This window comes from Natator depressus, chromosome 7 (genome assembly GCF_965152275.1).
Source record: "Natator depressus isolate rNatDep1 chromosome 7, rNatDep2.hap1, whole genome shotgun sequence".
NCBI classification, from domain to species: Eukaryota; Metazoa; Chordata; order Testudines; family Cheloniidae; genus Natator; species Natator depressus.
In genome coordinates this window covers 67,628,285-67,648,259 of record NC_134240.1, presented here as the reverse complement: position 1 = coordinate 67,648,259, position 19,975 = coordinate 67,628,285, and the positions used below count along the sequence as shown (strand labels likewise).

Genomic DNA, 19,975 nt, shown 5'->3' with positions numbered 1-19,975 from the left:
GTGGCAGTCAAAAAAGTGAATGTTGGGAATCATTAAGAAAGGGACAGATAATAAGACAGCATATATATTGCCCTCTATATAAATTCATGGTACACCCACATCTTGAATACTTCATGCAGATGTGGTCGCCCGGTCTCAAAAAAGATATACTGGAATTGGAAAAGGTTCAGAAAAAGGCAACAAAAATAATTAGGGGTATCGAACAGCTTCCATCTGAGAAGAGATTAATAAGACTGGGACTTTTCACCTTAGAAAAGAGATGACTAAGGGGGGATATGATAGAGGTCTATAAAATCCTGACAGGTGTGGAGAAATTAAAGAAGAATTATTTACTCCTTCTCATAACACAAGAACTAGGGGTCACCAAATGACTTTAACAGGCAGCAGGTTTAAAACAAACAAAAGGAAGTATTTTTGCACACAATGCACAGTCAGTCTGTGGAACTCTTTGCCAGAGGATGTTGTGAAGGACAGGACTATAATGGGGTTCAAAAAAGAACTAGATAAGTTAATGGAGGATAGATCCATCTATGGTTATTAGCCAGGATAGGCAGGGGTGGTGTCCCTAGCCTCTGTTTGCCAGAAGCAGGGAATGGGCCACAGGGGATGGATCACTTGATGATTTCATGTTCTGTTCATTCCCTCTGAGGCACCTGGCACTGGCCACTGTCGGAAGACGGGATACTGGGCTAGATGGACCTTTGGTCTGACCCAGTCTGGCCGCTCTTATATTCTTATCTTTTTAGTGACCTGTCCCAAGTACCATCAGATATGCAATACCACATGATTTTTCAGATCCAAGAGGGTTGGATAATAAGGTGACCAGATGTCCTGATTTTATAGGGACAGTCCCAATATTTGTTTTTTCCCCTTATATATTACCCCCACACAGTCCCGATTTTTCACACTTTCTATCTGGTCACCCTACTGGATAAGAATAGGGTATTTCTAAACATAGTGAGGTTCACCTAGCTCTAGCAGCAACACACAGTGAATGGTAACACTCCCAGGTCATCAGCAGGGATGTACTGCCAGTGTTTTCAACAAAGCCCCCCACTCCCTCACCCCCCATCTTTGCCACTTAGCGTGTGACAGCAGCACATGCGGTGAGAACCCATTCATTTCTACCCCTCCGTCACTCCCTCTGCCCAATGATACAACCACTCTCTCCGTAACCACAAACTTCCATTAAGCCGCCCTGGAAATATTTATTCTTTTTTCTGAAGAAAAAACAAATGGAGTTTGACAGTAGAATACAATGTTCTATTTGTATTTTGAAAGGTAGGTGTGAGTAGTGTCTAGGCATATCCTTCCCTAGGAAAATACCTGCCATTTGGTGCAATCTGGTCTATCCCAAAGGCAAAATATTTGCTCCTTGGAGGTATTTTTATGATCCCCAAGGATAAGTCACATCTCTGGAATTGATGATTTAGCAATATCCAGACGCACAAGCAGAGGCTGGGAAATCATCCCAACCTTCACTTCCATTTGAAGGCAGAATTTTTACATATGTGATCCTGGGACCCCCCCCTCCAGCTTGGCTTATGATTATGTAATGATTTCTTTTTGCCCACTCTTCGGATCCCAGAATCATCACAGCACCTCCACTAGTCTGCCACCCTATGAATGCAGGGACTCTATACAACAGCCAAAAGCTTCAGTTACACGCTACCTTTCACACATACACAAGTCAGATCTGCTGCTACTTGACATACTCTTTGTATAGCATCTAAACCATTCCACTGACACACACAGAAGCTGGAATCACTGAAACATTCAGAAGTTGCTCTGTGCATAGATTTTTTTTTTGAAGGGCAAAACTGGGGAGGTTTTTAAATCAGAGGCTGCATCACATATTAAAAAGTAACTTTTAAACAGCACCTCATATGTCTGTGCACCAAGCAGAGTGGGGGAGAGGACATCTACATGGTATATTCCTGTCTGTCTTTTTCTCTCTTTTACTTTCTCTCTCACCCTCCTGTTTTACTCTCTCTCTCTCTCCTCAAACTCCCCCTGCAGTAGGCAGCAGAATGGGACACTCTTGTTCCAAAGCCAGCCGGCAGCTGTCACACAGCAGAGGCAGCAAGCAGCCTGTGCAAAGAGTGAGCCTACTCTGTCATTTAGGATGACTCACTGGGATCTGGCATTAATTTCTCTTTTTCTGGTAGTGGACGGAGAACAACCAAAAAGCTACACTGGATCTGATCAAGGTAAGAGATTAACACGTCTTTTATGTGACGTCTTTTATACCGCTGAGTTTGAAGAGGTGCCAAGCTCTGTACAGAGGCTGGCACTGGAGCTAATTCAGTGGGTGTTTTAACACCTGGCAGTACATGCCACCACCGTGCCTTCCTGGTGTTAACCCTGAGTATGCCATTCTAAGCTGCATTCACTGAATAGAAAGCCGGTGGAAATACAGCATTTAAAGTGCATTTTCCTCCTTAATGCAACTTTTATAACACCACCACCTGCCCCAGCGCATAGGAGAAGCATCTCAATGTTTCTAAATGATCAGGCATGCTTTTGTACTCGACTTCTGGGAATCTAGTGTGTCAGGATTCTGTTATGGACTCCTTGCAGATTCATCCACACAACATTTGTTTCATCACTTTAATGAGTTGAAATTCCATAGTCCAAACATCTCCCTGGCACGTTTTCCCCAGCAAACCTTCTGAATGCAAATAGATTATATTCATTTTTAAGTCATTTTAAAAACTCTAGTACTTACTAAAACCACCAGAACAAGTCTGCTGAGCACTGTACTCTGTGTGTGTAGGCGTGCATACAAATTTTGTCAATACATTTCTTTGCTGTTGATCAAAAAAATGCAGCATGGAGGAGAGTTTTACTTATTTGTTTTTGGCTAGGACAAAATCTCCCCCCCCCCCCGATTCTTAAATTCCTGGAGAAATTCCCTTCTTCCATTTTCTGAGGAGGCATGTAATTTTACTGCTGCTCATACTTCTTAATTTTTGCTCTCTAATTGAAGCTTTCATCTAGCCTGTGTAGCCTCATCCCCAGCAAGCCAAATGCCCCATTTACCAACTGGGTTACTTCTAAAAAGTGGCACCATTAAATTAATCCTGCATTATGCTTCTTTCATGTCATAAACAGAACAGCAGATTAGCTGGTATCACAACACAGAATCCCATAATCTTACGGTCGCATCCTTTATGGGTTAACTGTACTGAAGACACTTCTTTTGCACTAATTTCTCTTACCTGTTCTGTGGAATATCTTCTTTCAACTGTGACTGGATGTACTCTTATTTATCGCCCATTAAAAGGTGTTATATACAGCATTGCCTCATATACTCTGTTTAGTCAGACCTGCTAGGATTTGACTTTTACTGAGGTTTTTTTGTTTTTTTTTTAAAAAAGCATTTAAAACAAGAGAACTTCCCTACAATTGTTAATATGAAAGAGTCTCTGTACAGACATGACCACAGGTCCTACATTGGTTGCGTCTAAGATGCTGACAAAACAGCAGTTAATGCTGATTACCATACAGTATTTGGATAGCCAGTAAGACCTATAGATTCTTGACATAGTGTATATATTTTTGGAATCAACTCTAGCTTTCTCCACTAAGGAAAAGATGTTAATAGACCCTTCTGTACCGACTGCCATGCCATACAAATGCCATACTAGTACAAAGCAATCTCAAAATTAATTGTGATTTAAATGTCCTTTTGTACCGATCTTCAAGAACAGGCAAAATAAAAAATATGTTTGATATTTCAGCAGGAATTATACCGTATCTTCTATCTTCTATCTACTGATTCTATTGGAATCAGATTTTCTTGTAAAATGTTCAGTGTGTATCAAAACTATACTTTAAGGTAATTCTTTATCACTTGCGGGGCTTACAGGCAGTTAAATTCATAAATGCCAAGGATTTTCACAGCCATTTCACCTTTCTTAATTCAATGGGGCCAGAGAAGAAAACAATCCAAGATACAGTTTGGTTGATAGATCACCATGATACTGCTTTTAAAGACTTAATACTCATGCTGTTTAATTATAAATTAGTAGTTATTTATTGCACTCAAACTCAGCCACTTGCTATGGTGGCATATGCCATGGTCTCCAGGGACTGAAGAACTATATTTGACCATGTTGGGCCAATGTCTAGAATAAAAAGTATCTTATTCATAATTTTTTTCCCCCAAGAGACATCAGTATATGATCAGTTTTTAATCAGCATGGCTCCTTTTGGCTGGGAATTTAGTCTATTTAAAGGTAGACAATCCAGTGAGATAACACTTTTTTGTAACTTGGCAACAAGAGGGGAAAAAAAAATCAAGTTACATCAGTCATGCATGCAAACCTTTGTATTGTGCTGTCCCATCCCCAGTGAATTAAATCCTCCATAAAGCTGATGTTCCAGACTTGTGAACCAGTAGGTTTAATATAATTAACTAGTCCACCCAGTTGTTCTAATTACAGGAGTCAGACTGCAGGAAGCCAATGCAGACTCAGCACATGTGCAAGGAGCTGCCTTTAGAACAGAACAGAGTGTCTTTTTTATTTTTTTAAGCTTCATTCTTGCAACATGCATTATTCACCAAAAAAAATGCGCCATTGGTGTGACCCAAATTCTGAGACTTGTAAGCTAATGGGAGGTTGTCTGCTTTTGTTCTCGGAGAGTTCACATCTGGCATTGTTCCATTTTTAGAGAAGAGTGAGTGTTCACTTTAAATGCCATTTAGCTCCACTCAGTTTATTGGTCATTTGGGTATATTATTTGCTGGTGGGAGCTGGAAGGATAGTAAGTTACTGTAGAACAAGGTTAAAATAAGTTGCGTTGCTCTGTAAAGAAATGCTATCACGATGGCATCCTGTGCCTCTATGGTATTTCTGGAGTGCTCATCACCTTTGTATACAATTATTAGGGATGGCCCAAAACTGCCATGTTTGGATTTCAGTGGAAACTTCCCTTAATTGAGAGTTTGTTCAGATCTGGAGTTCTGGTTCAGCCAGTGGCAAAAGACAGAAAAGTAGGATTCTCGATCCAAAGTTTGGAGTGTTTGGAGCCAGAGTTTTGCTGTGGAACCATTTCTGATAGGAGCTTGGGGAGCCAGCCATTAACTCATGTTCGATGTTACTTTTGGCTGTGCCACCTCTGGAAGGAAGGGTTTCCAGAGTTATACTGTTATTACAGGCAGTTTCAGACTCTCAGCATTTGTGAAGCGGCTGCATCCTGTTTGGAGGTTGTGCTATCCAAGGGACAGTAAACATATGGGAAGATGGCATAAAAATGGCATCCCACATAGGTGATAGGTAGCAAAATACTTTAACTGCCCCAGAGCCACTAAACTAAAGCAGAATGAAATATTCATAATGAAACTTAAAACCAGATTAAATCTCACCTAGTTTGTGATTTAGTTACCAATGTGAAACCCAGGCTAGTGTTCCAGAAGTTTTGCCATAGTTCATAACCTGTGTGGAGATAGATTTCTACCAAAAACCTATTTCAGAAATTGTGGACATTTCATAAAGTTGCAACTCAAACCCTAATAAAATCAGCTACTTTGCTCAAATTTACACTTAGAGTTTTGGGTTTATGTGAATCCAAAACATCAATTCAAATATCAGGGGCTACAGGTAAACAAAACCCCTACATTTTGCACATCTGTGTTCCAGTGCTCTGGAGAGATCAGACCAAGGTGACATCTATAAGGAAGATCTCTGCTTCATTGCAGCTACTCTCCTGTACATGGGCTTGCCTAGAATGAGGGCCATATTCCATTCCTCCATTCTGCATCACATACTGTATTCCTCCTTTCACATTTTATTTAATCAAATTACGAACAAATCACAGATTCAAGTGACTACTTATGGAAATGAAACTCAAGCATCATTAGGAAGCGCTATGCATTGAACATGGTCAATATCATTGCCATCTTATTGTATGGTACTTCATACAAGAACTAAATGATGCCAACAAGTAGAATTCAGTGCACGTGTGCCATCGTAAGGCATTTGTAACCCCAAGACAAGCTGTACATAGACATTACTTTTAGAAGAAGAAGAAAAAGGATATCACATCTTGCCTATTTTACCTTCCCATGTGATTCTTCCAGGGCAGGACTTCGTTTCAGAATGTCCTTAAACAATATCTAGTCCCCACCAAAGATAAAATCTAATCTCAGTCTAGGCCATTTCATAGGAATGAAAGCCATGTATCATCATCATCATGCAAAACGTCCATACAATACTTACGATTAAATGTTAAACATAGCTTGCTTTGATGAGAGCAATCTCTATTTTCAGATGGGTACAGTTTGACTAAACCAATCTTTAGGTTCAAATGCATTTGAAATTAGGGATGAGCGATCCAATTTGGATTAAGTAAGAGCTGATTTGCACCTTCACCCCAAACTGAACAGCTACATTTTATTAAAGCTGACAGGTTTTATAAAAAGTTGGTTTAAGCTTAGGTGCTCAGCACTTTCAAAATCATGCTCAAAAGATGTACACAATCTCACTTAAGAAAACCTGCTCTCGCAGGTTCTCCAGCCCACTTCTACAGAGTCAAGGACATATGAGTAAGATTCAAGTAAACATTCACAATTTCAGGATTTATCTTAACCTCTGAACATTTAATTCATTCTTCACTACTTCATCCCATTTCTTCTGATAGCATTTTAATTCTGCATTATGCAGCAGTATATAAAATGTTACGTATAATGGGGATTAGGGCTGTCAAGCAATTAAAAATTAATCGTGATTAATCGCATGATTAAAAAAATTAATCTCAATTAATTGCGTTGTTAAACAATAATAGAATACCATTTATTTAAATATTTTTGGATGTTTTCTCCATTTTCAAATATATTGATTTCAATTACAACACAGAATACAAAGTGCATAGTGCCTACTTTATATATATTTTTATTACAAATATTTGCACTGTAAAAAACAAAAGAAATCGTATTTTTCAATTCACCTCATACAAGTACTGTAGTACCATCTCTTTATCATGAAAGTTGAACTTACAAATGTAGAATTATGTACAAAAAATAACTGCATTGAAAAATAAAACAATGTAAAACTTTAGAAGTCCACTCAGTCCAACTTCAGCCAATTGTTCAGACAACAAAATTTGGTTAAATTTACAGGACATAATGCTGCCCGCTTCTTGTTTACAATGTCACCTGAAAGTGAGAACAGACATTCGCATGGCACTGTTGTAGCTGGCATCGCAAGATATTTACGTGCCAGATGCGATAAAGATTCATATATCCCTTCATCTTCAACCACCATTCCATAGGACATGCGTCCATGCTGATGATGGGCTCTGCTCGATAAAAATCAAAAGCAGAGCGGACCGACGCATGTTCATTTTCATTATCTGAGTCAGATGCCACCAGCAGAAGGTTGATTTTCTTTTTTGGTGGTTCAGGTTCTGTAGTTTCTGCATCTGAGTGTTATTCTTTTCAGACTTCTGAAAGCATGCGCCACACCTCGTCCCTCTCAGATTTTGGAAGGCACTTCAGATTCTAAAACCTTGGGTCGAGTGCTGTAGCTATTTTTAGAAATCTCACATTGCATTTTGTCAAATCCACTGTGAAAGTGTTCTTAAAATGAACCTGGGTCATCATCCGAAACTGCTATAACATGAAATATATGGCAGAATGCGGGTAAAACAGAGCCAAAGACATAAAATTCTCCCCCAAGGAGTTCAATCACAAATTTAATTAAAGCATTCTTTTTTAATGAGCATCATCAGCATGGAAGCATTTCCTCTGGAATGGTGGCCGAAGCATGAAGAGGCATACAAATGTTTAGCATATCTGGCATGTAAATACCTTGCAATGACGACTACAAAAGTGCCATGTGCCTGTTCTCACTTTCAGGTGACACTGTAGATAAGAAGCAGGAAGCAGCATCTCCTGTAAATGTAAACAAACTTGTTTATCTTAGCGATTGGATGAATAAGAAGTCGGACTGAGTGGACTTTTAGGCTCTAAAGTTTTACATTGTTTTGTTTTTGAGAGCAGTTATGCAACAAAAAACTGCATTTATTAGTTACACTTTCAGGATAAAGAGATTTCACTATAGTACTTGTATGAGGTTAATTAAAAAATACTATTTCTTTTGTTTATCATTTTTACAGTGCTACTATTTGTAATAAAAAATAATATAAAGTGAGCACTGTACACTTTGTATTCTGTGTTGTAATAGAAATCAATATATTTGAAAATGTAGAAAAACACCCAAAATATTTAATAAATTTCAATTGGTATTGTATTGTTTAACAAGAGATTAATCACGATACATTTTTTAAATTGTGATTAGTTTTTTTGAGTTAATCACGTGAGTTAACTGCCATTAATTGACAGCCCTAATGGGGATACCTACAATGGGATTCACTCCTTTCTAGCTGCCATTTGTATTTAACTCTTGGTTACTATGAGGATCCTTGATGTATAAAAATATGGCATATGTATGACCATTCCTGATCCCCTACTATGCATGGCTGTTAGCCAGACAGATGTTAAACTAAATGCTGTATTTTAAATAAGAATACTACAGTATATCCCTCCTTATTTTTTCAACTCTGATATAAGCTCGATAATTCTGCTTGACAGACTCTTAAGCAAATTATATACACATAACAAACATTGAGAGAGATGTTTAAGGTCGCAAAGACCAGAACTCAAAAGTTAGGAAATGCCAGAATTAAAGTTACTTGTACTTAAAATAATTAAAGCAAAAAGCTTGTGTGCCTCTCAGTCCCACTTTCTTGTCTTGCCATTGGGCTATTTGAAAAATGCCAATAATTTTCCTGGGAATTTTTTTAAAAAAATGGTTTGTTTAGTTGAAATTTCCCAAGGAAACATAAAAAACCCTCTGAAACTTTCAGTTTTTAAAGAACAAATTTGGTAAAAACAAAAAAAAAGTTGTTAGGGCTTGTTTAACTGAAAACAAAAACTTTTTTTTTACTGCAAACTTTTCAGTTTTTCTTTGAAAAAAATCTAAATGTTTTAAAATTAAACATTTTATTCTGCAAAATTTGTTTATGATAAATAGCGAGCTTTTGATTTAATTTTTGGCAGAGTAATTTCAAACAAAACATAAAAATTGACCAACTCTAATTAACAGCTTATCATTTAAATACACTCTGCTTTTAGCTAGAGCTGTACAAATCTGAGGTAATTCCGTTCGTGTCATTTTCAGAGTGGAAACACACTAAAGAAAATGTGAAAAGCCATCCAAACCAACATGCTTGCTCATTTGAATCCATTTTATCCATTGGGACCCCACGGATGGCTTCTTAGGAGAAGGGCGATTGTACTAGCCCTCCCAATTCAGAAAACACTTCTCCCGTCAATGAATATGACTCCCAATTTATATAAGTTAACTCTTAGCCATGTTCCTTCTCATCCACATTCCTATCTTGGGCAGACACTGGAAGGGTAATGAGACTGCAGAATTTGGGCTAAAAGGGAAAAAATTCATTAGCACACTGATGATATTAAACCCCTGAAGTTGCATCACTTAAATGAACAGGAGGAGGCAACAAGAACCCTTACGTGTGGGATGCCTGGAAGGATAAGTAATAGCTCACAGTACTATTCCATGATTTGTGGGAGACTAAGGAGCAGACTAACCAAATTCTGTCCATCCTTGCCACATCTCACCTCCATTCTCTCCTATGGGCCAGGTTCCCTGGCCAGACTGTGTTTCCCATGATGCACCACAACAAAGGACATCCATGATGCACCCCCCCTCCAAAAGGGGAAAGAAACTGTGGTGCATCATGGAAGATGTAATCCGACCATGGAGCCTTGCCTTCAGAGAAATATGGAAGCATGAGGCACTTGAACAATGATGTCCATGAAACAACATGGCAGCACTTCCAAATCAAGGTCCCCCGCCCAAAGAAGCTCTAACTGAAAGTTGGTCTAAAACAATCAGCAAGGACACTCTAATTCTTGTCAGTCGCAAAAATCCCCAACTCCTGGAGACGGGACACTAGGTGGGGAGGGCTCTGAGTTACTACAGAGAATTCTTTCCTGGGTCTTGCCCACATATTCAGGGTCTCACTGACTGCCATATTTGGGGTCAAGAAGGAATTTTCCCTGTGGTCTGCTTGGCAGAGGCCCTGGGGGCACAGGTCACTTGCAGGTTTAAACTAGTGTAGATAGTGGAGTCTCTAAAGAAATCTTTAAACCATGATTTGAGGACTTCAGCAACTCAGCCAGAAGTTAGGGGTCTATTTCAGGTGTGGGTGAGGTTCTGTGGCCTGCAATATGCAGGAGGTCAGACTAGATGATCACAATGGTGCCTTCTAACCTAAAGTCTAGGAGTCAACCAGCAATATCAGCTGTGTCTCTGTTCCCTAACGAGGCCTCAAACCAGACAAACAAGGATCGTGATCACTGCTACACACAGTACACCCCATGTAGTTTCCAATCTCCACACTTTATGCATTGCTATTTTTGCTGTATTAAAACTCCAGAGTAGCAGGTGCTGCCTTCTAAAACCTCAACTGGGTACAGGGCTGAGGGTTTTTAATTCTTTAAAAAAAAAAAGTCCCCAAATCCTTTTCATTATCTTTATGCTGGTTACGTGTGTCATTTAATACAAATTGCCTGGTTTAATTCTTTGTTTATAAGCTAATTATTTAATATTTGTTGACACTGAAAGGCATTTGCCATCCATTGTCACAAATAACTAAATGAACCAAATCTGCTTATCTGATTATGCTGTTCCTCATTATTTTCTTCTGCCTTCAATTTTAGTATTCTCAGAAAATTTGGAAATCCTATTTTCAGCATTGTCATTCAAATGGGATTTGACCCCTTGACCTTGCAGCCTAGAGGCAAGGGTGCAATCAGCTGTGCCATAATGACATCGTGTGAGAATGTGCTATGTATCCAAGGATACATGTATTAAAGAGGTAGTGCAAGTACTTGATAGCAAAGATGGTATGCTACCTTATGCCTCAATCCATGTGAGACTGTCAGATTCAACAGACAGAATTTTGTTAAAAATAGGCATTTCAAACAACATTCATAGTTTCTGGTTTTATTATGTTGTTAGGCCCCTCCCTTTGACCATCAACCCCGTATTTTAGTCAACAATGCCACATATTGACCCTCAGCCAAGTGAACGGTGGTCGAATTTCTAACCTATCCCATTTTGTCCTTCTTTTTTAGTGCAGGGGGAAATTATTGAGTTCACCGGAACATAATTTATCCTCCTTCTTACCAAGTTTGTCATAGAATCTTCAACTGAGAAACTTGGTATGCGTGAACAATTCAAGAACCAAAACCAAAACAAAACGCACCCTCTTTCCCCCCGATCCCTCTTTTGACCATCAACTGAAAAGTACTTTCATTCAATAGCATTTTATTTGTTTGTTTTGCCAGAATTATAGTTTTAATTTACAAAAAGACAAAGAAACTAAGATCGCTGACGTGTGTCCTTTTCATTCAGTTACAAATACTGTAGTAGAGACAATTTACAGAGAGAAACGAAGAGCAAGCAGAGGAAGAAGAAACATATTAGATCACAGAGTCCAGGCCATACAGGAGACCCCTGACAGATGACGTATCTGATTTTAAAATTGATCTTAGACTTAACATCTGCTTTTAGCTATGTTCTACGTATACAGGTAGTACATAGCATTTTGTCCCTGCTTTCTCTCCTCCTCCACCATCAGGGCTTTAACTACAGAGTTATCTTTTGGGTACCAAATTCTTTGAAGTATGCATCATCCAAGAAGTTTTTAAGTCACACACAGGACAATTTTATCATCCAGAAAAAGACTCCAACCTGAGGAGAAACTGCCCAGAACCAACTTCTTACTAATAGGGCAGAAATTATTGAGAATGTGAAAGTAGTATGGAAGCTTGGTATCTGTAGCAACAAGCTACTTGAAATCTCTAAGGGATGGGCTCACATATAATGCAGAATTACAAGAAAGTATTAAAGGACACCACCAACTTAAACTCTAGTCAATCTAGAGTTTCATCCAATACACCTGTTTGAGTCCTCTGGCCAATTTCTGTGGTTTTACAATAATTACAGTAATATTGTTATTACTTTAAAATGTTTCTCTCTCTCTGATAGCTTCTGAAAAAACCATACCAAAACCAGATGAAACCAATTGCCCACACAGGAGAAACATGAAATCATCCATTCACAAAATACCCCTCAACAGCAATACATTCAATTCAGAAAAATTGGATGGAATTTAGAGAAGGGCAGCAAATGTTCTTCTAACTTAGGAGGCAGCATAAAAGGGATAACTATTCATGGCTTGCTTGAGTGATGACTAAGGGATGGAAGTAAACATCAAGAATTTAGAGGAATTATTTGAAAAGTCACAATGAAGCAGGGGTTGTCAATAGGTGGACCGCGGGCCAAATCCAGACCACCAATTTTGAATGGACCGTGAAATCTTTTCATTTACATTATTGCAGTTTGGAAAATGTTTCTCTGGAGTCTGGACCTTGACTATAGCTTGACAAAAAATAACTGACTACCCCTGCAATGGACTGTAACTATAAGTCATTGTAAGAAAAAAAAACCTGCACCACTTAAATGGTACCTTCAATCCAATCTCAATGCAATAGTTAATTTAGCATCAGAACACCCATGGGAATTAGGTAAATATTTTTCCATTGCACAGGTAGGGAAACGGAGGCACTGGGATTTACCAAGTTCACACAGGGAGTATGTGGCAGAGGTATCAATAGAATCCTGATATCGTCTGTCTCAGTCTTATTCTTCTTCCCATCTTCCAAGATGGAAGTGATAAAGATCCTCCTTCATATAGTTCATCCTCCTTCATACCAGCCATCCACATGCTGGAATAAAATAAACTTTTTAAGGAGGTGGGAAATCAGTTCCAGCAGCATGAGTGTTAAAGGAACAAAGGAGAACAAAGTGAATTACATTGAAAAGAGAACAGTTTAAACAACTGAGATGCCTCAGATTATGAGTTCTTCGGAGCAGGGAGAATGAGAGCATTTCCTAGGCGTTTGAAAAGCCATAGGCAACAGAGTTGTGTGGGGGGTGGGGGCTGGCAGCCAGGCCATGGCCCGGACACTTTTTGGCAGGGTCAAAACACACCAGGTCACAACACCACTCACTCAAACTTGGAGCGGGGGATGTAGGGTCTCGTGGGCCGCAGGGTCAAGCTGCAGGTGGTGGGGGGCACCTGAGAGAGGAAGAGGAGGATCGGGGCAGGAATCTACGCCCCCTCCATCTTTAAATGGTGCTGCACAGCTCCTGGGTACTGCACCTGCTAAGTGGAGCCCTGACTCTGATTGTGTTTGTGACAAGGCTGGAACAGGAGCAGGGTTCAGCTTTAAACAAACAACCTGTTTAGGGGCTTGAGGTTTGTTTCATGGGCTCTGGTTTAGCAAAAATGATATAAACTTGGCAGAAATTCTGCAGCTGCATTCCCTGCAGCTTCCCACCCTGGCTTCTGGTCACTCCAAACCACTTTTTCTCCTCTGCCAGCTACTCTTTATAGTGCTAAACCTAAGTAAACTCAGCTGTACTAATTGACTCTCAGCTGGGATTGCCTCCTTGAGCTGAATGAAATTAACCCATAAAACTCCCACTAGAGGGCACCAAAAAACCTGTATACCCCCATCACCAGGCTTTGGAGCACAACTGCAATGCAAAACACTAGTAATAACAGTCACAGCCAGTTGGGGAAAGAAAAAAAAAAGCAACAAAAGCCACACACAGTGTAAAGAACTAAGAGTACCCACTACATTACAGTATTATTTAAAAAAAAAACCAAACCCAAAACTGGTATGAGCATAAAACCAAGCAAACCTAAAGCTAGGGATTTGGCAAGAGAAACCAAAAGAGGGGAAGTAATTTACTTTCACAGAAAGAGTTAATTATACAGTTAGCTCCAGTCTGAAATATTTGCCTAACAACCATTTACCTTTTGTGAAACAGCTTTAATAATGATAACTGCTTACGCCCATGGTTTCTCATTGTTTTGCTTACCATCCTCTGCTGCAGCGACTATTACAATTGCAGTATCAGTAATAAAACAATTACCCAGTCTCAGTGCTGTTGAATGGGTTTGTAACTCCGAGTTGAAAATAATTAAATTGGGCATTCATGCTCATGATGAAGTTTCATATTAGAGGAAGGAAAATAGAAATAGAAATACTAATAAATTTTATGCCAAGAAAGGATCATTATATTATCTAGTTTGACCTTCTGTCTATCACAGGCCATAGAATTTCATCCTGTTACTCCTATATTGAGTCCAATAACTTGTACAGAGAAAGGATATTGTTGGTTTAGTTTTGTTTTACATAACCTACTTCAGGCCTATTTGTGGTCTGATTGTTGGATGGGGGAAAATAATTTCCCTCTGCTCCATGCACATAAAAATGGCTCAACTAGTTTTGCTCACACTTTCCAATAAATTCACTCTCACCAAACCTGGAAAACTTCATCCCAAAATGTATTTGTGAAAATTAAGAGTGACTGAAAGAAGTGGGATATAATGGAAGTTAGAATCCAACCTTATAAAAGGCCTTACCCCCACTGGTCAGATATTTAAAAAAAAAAAGGAAAAAAAAGAAAAAGAAGCCAAGAGTCTAATATGACAATGACATAAGAATTCTTATAAATTATTTTACTGCCAGTATCATTTATATTTCTTTGAACATATTGTTCATGGAGACCATAATTGGAGGGAAAAGACCCACAACTTTAAGCTGTTGTATTAATGAAAAGTTCACCAGTGCCTCATCTCAAAATGTAAATGCACAAATCCACTTTGTGTGCCTTCTGACAAAGAGCGTTTAAAGTTTCCTGCAGCCAAACACCTATGTACTGCAAAGGACCCAAAAAAAGAAAAGCTGCCTTTTGTGAAGTAGGAGAGAGAGTGAGACCAGGAGAGAGTAACATCCCTGTGCATCTCTATAGGAGGATTAACCATGCAGAGGAAAAAAAACCAGGCTGTGTTCCAAGCTTTCTCTGTGCTCCTTATTGCAAGATCAGTCTGCAGCACGTCTTCTGCCAGTGATTAAAATGAGCACCAGTGAGGATGAAAGGGGATAAAGGAAAGTAGGGAAAAGAAAATAGAACTAAGGGTATGTCTACACTATGAAATTAGGTTGAATTTATAGAAGTCGTTTTTTTAGAAATCGTTTTTGTATAGTCGATTGTGAATGTCCCCACACAAAATGCTCTAAGTGCATTAACTCGGCGGAGTGCTTCCACAGTACTGAGGCTAGCATCGACATCTGGAGCGTTGCACTGTGGGTAGCTATCCCACAGTTCCTGCAGTCTCCGCCACCCATTGGAATTCTGGGTTGAGATCCCAATGCCTAATGGGGCAAAAACATTGTCGTGGGTGGTTCTTGGTACATGTGGTCAGGCGCTCCCAACCCTCCCTCCGTGAAAGCAACGGCAGACAATCGTTTCGCACCTTTTTTCCTCAGTTATCTGTGCAGACGCCATACCATGGCAACCATGGAGCCCGCTCAGCTCATTGTCGTCGTACGTCTCCTGGGCGCTGGCAGACGTGGTACTACATTGCTACACAGCAGCAACCCATTGCTTTGTGGCAGCAGATGGTGCAATAGGCCTGATAACCATCGTTGTCATGTCCGAGGTGCTCCTGACCGCCTCGGTAAGGTCGGTCAGGAGTGCCTGGGCAGACATGGGCGCAGGGACTAAAATAGGAGTGATTCTACCAGGTCAATCTCTTTAGTCCTGCCGGCAGTCCTATTGTACTGTCTTCTGGTGACCAGCCAGGAGATGAGGATGGCTAGTAGTCCTATTGCACCGTCTTCTGCCGAGCAGCCAGGAGATGAGGATGGCTAGCAGTCCTACTGCACCACCTGCTGCCAGCCAAAGATGTAAAAGATAGATGGAGTGGATCAAAACAAGAAATACACCAGATTTGTTTTGTATTCATTTGCTCCCCCCTCCCTTCCGCCGTGAAATCAACGGCCGACAATCGTTTCGGTGAGGTCTGTCAGGGGCACCTTGAAAAGTTTAATGGAGATTCAGTCCTGCCTGAAATACCCGGTGGAGGGAGAGCTCAGTGGGTTGAACATTGGGTTGAGCATTGGCCCGCTAAACCCAGGGTTTTGAGTTCAATCCTTGAGGGGGCCATTCTGTGTGACAGTTATTTTTGTTTCTCCTTGATGTAAAGCCACCCCTTTGTTGATTTTAATTCCCTGTAAGCCATGTCGTCAGTCACCCCTCCCTCCATCAGAGCAATGGCAGACAATCATTCCGCGCCTTTTTTCTGTGCAGACGCCATACCACGGCAAGCAAGGAGCCCGCTCAGATCACTTTGGCAATTAGGAGCACATTAAACACCACGTGCATTATCCAGCAGTATATGCAGCACCAGAACCTGGCAAAGCGAAACCAGGCGAGTAGGCGACGTCAGCATGGTGACGAGAGTGATGAGGACATGGACACAGACTTTTCTCAAAGCACGGGCCCTAGCAATGTGGGCATCATGGTGCTAATGGGGCAGGTTCATGCCGTGGAACGCCGATTCTGGGCTCAGGAAACAAGCACAGACTGGTGGAACCACACAGTGTTGAAGGTCTGGGACGATTCCCAGTGGCTGTGAAACTTTCGCATGCGTAAGGGCACTTCCATGGAACTTTGTGACTTGCTTTCCCCTGCCCTGAGGTGCAAGAATACCAAGCTGAGAGTAGCCCTCACAGTTGAGAAGCGAATGGCAATAGCCCTGTGGAAGCTTGCAACACCAGACAGCTACCAGTCAGTCAGGAATCAATTTGGAGTGGGCAAATCTACTGTGGGGGCTGCTGTGATGCAAGTAGCCAACGCAATCAAAGATCTGCTGATATCAAGGGTAGTGGCCCTGGGAAATGTGCAGGTCATAGTGGATGGCTTTGCTGCAATGGGATTCCCTAACTGTGGTGGGGCTATAGACGGAACCCATATCCCTATCTTGGCACCGGAGCACCAGGCCGGCGAGTACATAAACCACAAGGGGTACTTTTCAATAGTGCTGAAAGCACTGGTGGATCACAAGGGACGTTTCACCAACATTAACGTGGGATGGCCAGGAAAGGTACATGACGCTCGCATCTTCAGGAACTCTGGTCTGTCTGAAGAGCTGCAGCAAGGGACTTACTTTCCAGACCAGAAAATAACAGTTGGGGATGTTGAAATGCCTATAGTTGTCCTTGGGGACCCAGCCTACCCCTTAATGCCATGGTTCATGAAGCCATACACAGGCAGCCTGGACAGTAGTCAGGAGCTGTTCAACTACAGGCTGAGCAAGTGCAGAATAGTGGTAGAATGTGCATTTGGACGTTTAAAAGCGCACTGGCACAGTTTACTGATTCGGTTAGAACTCAGCGAAACCAATATTCCCACTGTTATTACTGCTTGCTGTGCGCTCCACAATATCTGTGAGAGTAAGGGGGAGACGTTTATGGCGGGGTGGGAGGTTGAGGCAAATCGCCTGGCCACTGGTTACATGCAGCCAGACACCAGGGCGGTTAGAAGAGCAGAGGAGGGCGCGCTGCGCATCAGAGAAGCTTTGAAAACCAGTTTCATGACTGGCCAAGCTCTGGTGTGAAAGTTCTGTTTGTTTCTCCTTGATGAACACCCCCCACACTTGGTTCACTCTACTTCCCTGTAAGCTAACCACCCTCCCCTCCTCCCTTCAATCACCGCTTGCAGAGGCAATAAAGTCATTGTTGCTTCACATTCATGCATTCTTTATTCATTCATCACACAAATAGGGGGATAACTGCCAAGGTAGCCCAGGAGGGGTGGTGAAGGAGGGAAAGACAAGGCCACACAGCACTTTAAAACTTATTGAATGCCAGCCTTCTATTGCTTGGGCAATCCTCTGGGGTGGAGTGGCTGGGTGGCCGGAGGCCCCCACATTGCGTTCTTGGGCGTCTGGGTGAGGAGGCTATGGAACTTGGGGAGGAGGGCAGTTGGTTACACAGGGGCTGTAGCAGCGGTCTGTGCTCCTGCTGCCTTTCCTGCAGCTCAATCATATGCTGGAGCATATTAGTTTGATCCTTCAGCAGCCTCAGCATTGAATCCTGCCTCCTCTCATCAAGCTGCCGCCACCTTTCAGCTTCAGCCCTCTCTTCAGCCCGCCACCTCTCCTCCCGGTCATTTTGTACTTTCCTGCACTCTGACATTTTCTGCCCCCACGCATTCATCTGTGCTCTGTCAGTGTGGGAGGACAGCATGAGCTCAGAGAACATTTAATCACGAGTGCGTTTTTTTCACCTTCTAATCTTCCCTAGCCTCTGGGAAGGAGAAGATCCTGTGATCCTTGAAACATGTGTAGCTGGTGGAGGAAAAAAAGGGACAGTGGTATTTAAAAAGATACATTTTATAGAACAATGAGTACACTCTTTCACAGTAAACCTTGCTGTTAACATTACATACATAGCACATGTGCTTTTGTTACAAGGTCGCATTTTGCCTCTCACCACGTGGCTAGCCCCTCCTCCCTCCCCGTGGCTAACAGCGGTGAACATTTCTGTTCAGCCACAGGCAAACAGCCCAGCAGGAATGGGCCACCTCTGAATGTCCCCTTAAGAAAAGCACCCTATTTCAACCAGGTAACCATGAATGATATCACTCTCCTGAGGATAACACAGAGAGATAAAGAACGGATGTTGTTTGAACGCCGGCAAACATACACGGCAATGCTTTGTTCTGCAATGATTCCCGACTATGTGCTACTGGCCTGGCGTGGTAAAGTGTCGTACCATGGTGGACGGAATAAGGCTGCCCTCCCCAGAAACCTTTTGCAAAGGCTTTGGGAGTACATCCAGGAGAGCTTTATGGAGACATCCCTGGAGGATTTCCTCTCCATCCCCAGACACGTTAACAGACTTTTCCAGTAGCTGTACTGGCTGCGAATGCCAGGGCAAATTAATTATTACACATGCTTGCTTTTAAACCATGTATACTATTTAAAAAGGTACACTCACCAGAGGTTCCTTCTCCACCTGGCAGGTCCGGGAGGCAGCCTTGGGTGGGTTCGGAGGGTACTGGCTCCAGGTCCAGGGTGAGAAACAGTTCCTGGCTGTCGGGAAAACCGGTTTCTTCGCTTGCTCGTTGTGAGCTATCTTCCTCATCCCCAAAACCCGCTTCCATGTTGCCTCCATCTCCATTGAAGGAGTCAAACAACATGGTTGGGGTAGTGATGGCTGAACCCCCTAAAATGGCATGTAGCTCATCATAGAAGCAGCATGTTTGGGGCTCTGACCCGGAGCAGCCATTTGCCTCTCTGGTAGGCTTGCCTCAGCTCCTTAAATTTCACGCGGCACTGCTTCGGGTCCCTGTTATGGCCTCTGTCCTTCATGCCCTGGGAGATTTTGACAAATGTTTTGGCATTTTGAAAACTGGAACAGAGTTCTGATAGCACGGATTCCTCTCCCCGTACAGTGATCAGATCCCGTACCTCCCGTTCGGTCCATGCTGGAGCTCTTTTGCGATTCTGGGACTCTATCATGGTCACCTCTGCTGATGAGCTCTGCACGGTCACCTCTGCTGATGAGCTCTGCACTCACCTGCAGCTTGCCAGGCTGGCCAAACAGGAAATGAAATTCAAAAGTTCACCTGCCTTTTCCTGTCTACCTGGCCAGTGCATCTGAGTTGAGAGTGCTGTCCAGAGTGGTCACAATGGAGCACTCTGGGATAGCTCCCGGAGGCCAATACCATCTAATTGCATCCACAGTACCCCAAATTCAACCGGGCAAGGCCAATTTCAGCGCTAATCCACTTGTCAGGGGTGGAGTAAGGAAATCGATTTTAAGAGCCCTTTAAGTCAAAAAAAGGGATTTGTCGTGTGGATGGGTGCAGGGTTAAATCGATTTAATGCTGCTAAATTCGACCTCAACTCCTAGTGTAAACCAGGGCTAAGAGGGGCAGGTAGAGGAGCTGGAAAGGAACAATAAGGAAATGAGGAGAAAAGAATAAAGAGACACAAAAGAGAACAAAGAAAA

The 19,975-nt window shown here is 41.8% G+C and overlaps 1 protein-coding gene across 3 annotated transcripts in view; it reads left to right on the top strand.

The window, feature by feature from the left end:
* Nucleotides 1-2,044: 2,044 nt before the first annotated feature.
* The window catches only part of RASGEF1A (RasGEF domain family member 1A), a 252,548-nt gene continuing 234,617 nt past the window's right edge, over nucleotides 2,045-19,975 (top strand). For all 3 annotated transcript variants that reach the window (XM_074958700.1, XM_074958699.1, XM_074958697.1), the window contains exon 1: nucleotides 2,045-2,210. The gene's annotated coding sequence lies outside the window, so the exon portion shown is untranslated. The remainder of the gene's footprint in view (nucleotides 2,211-19,975) is intronic.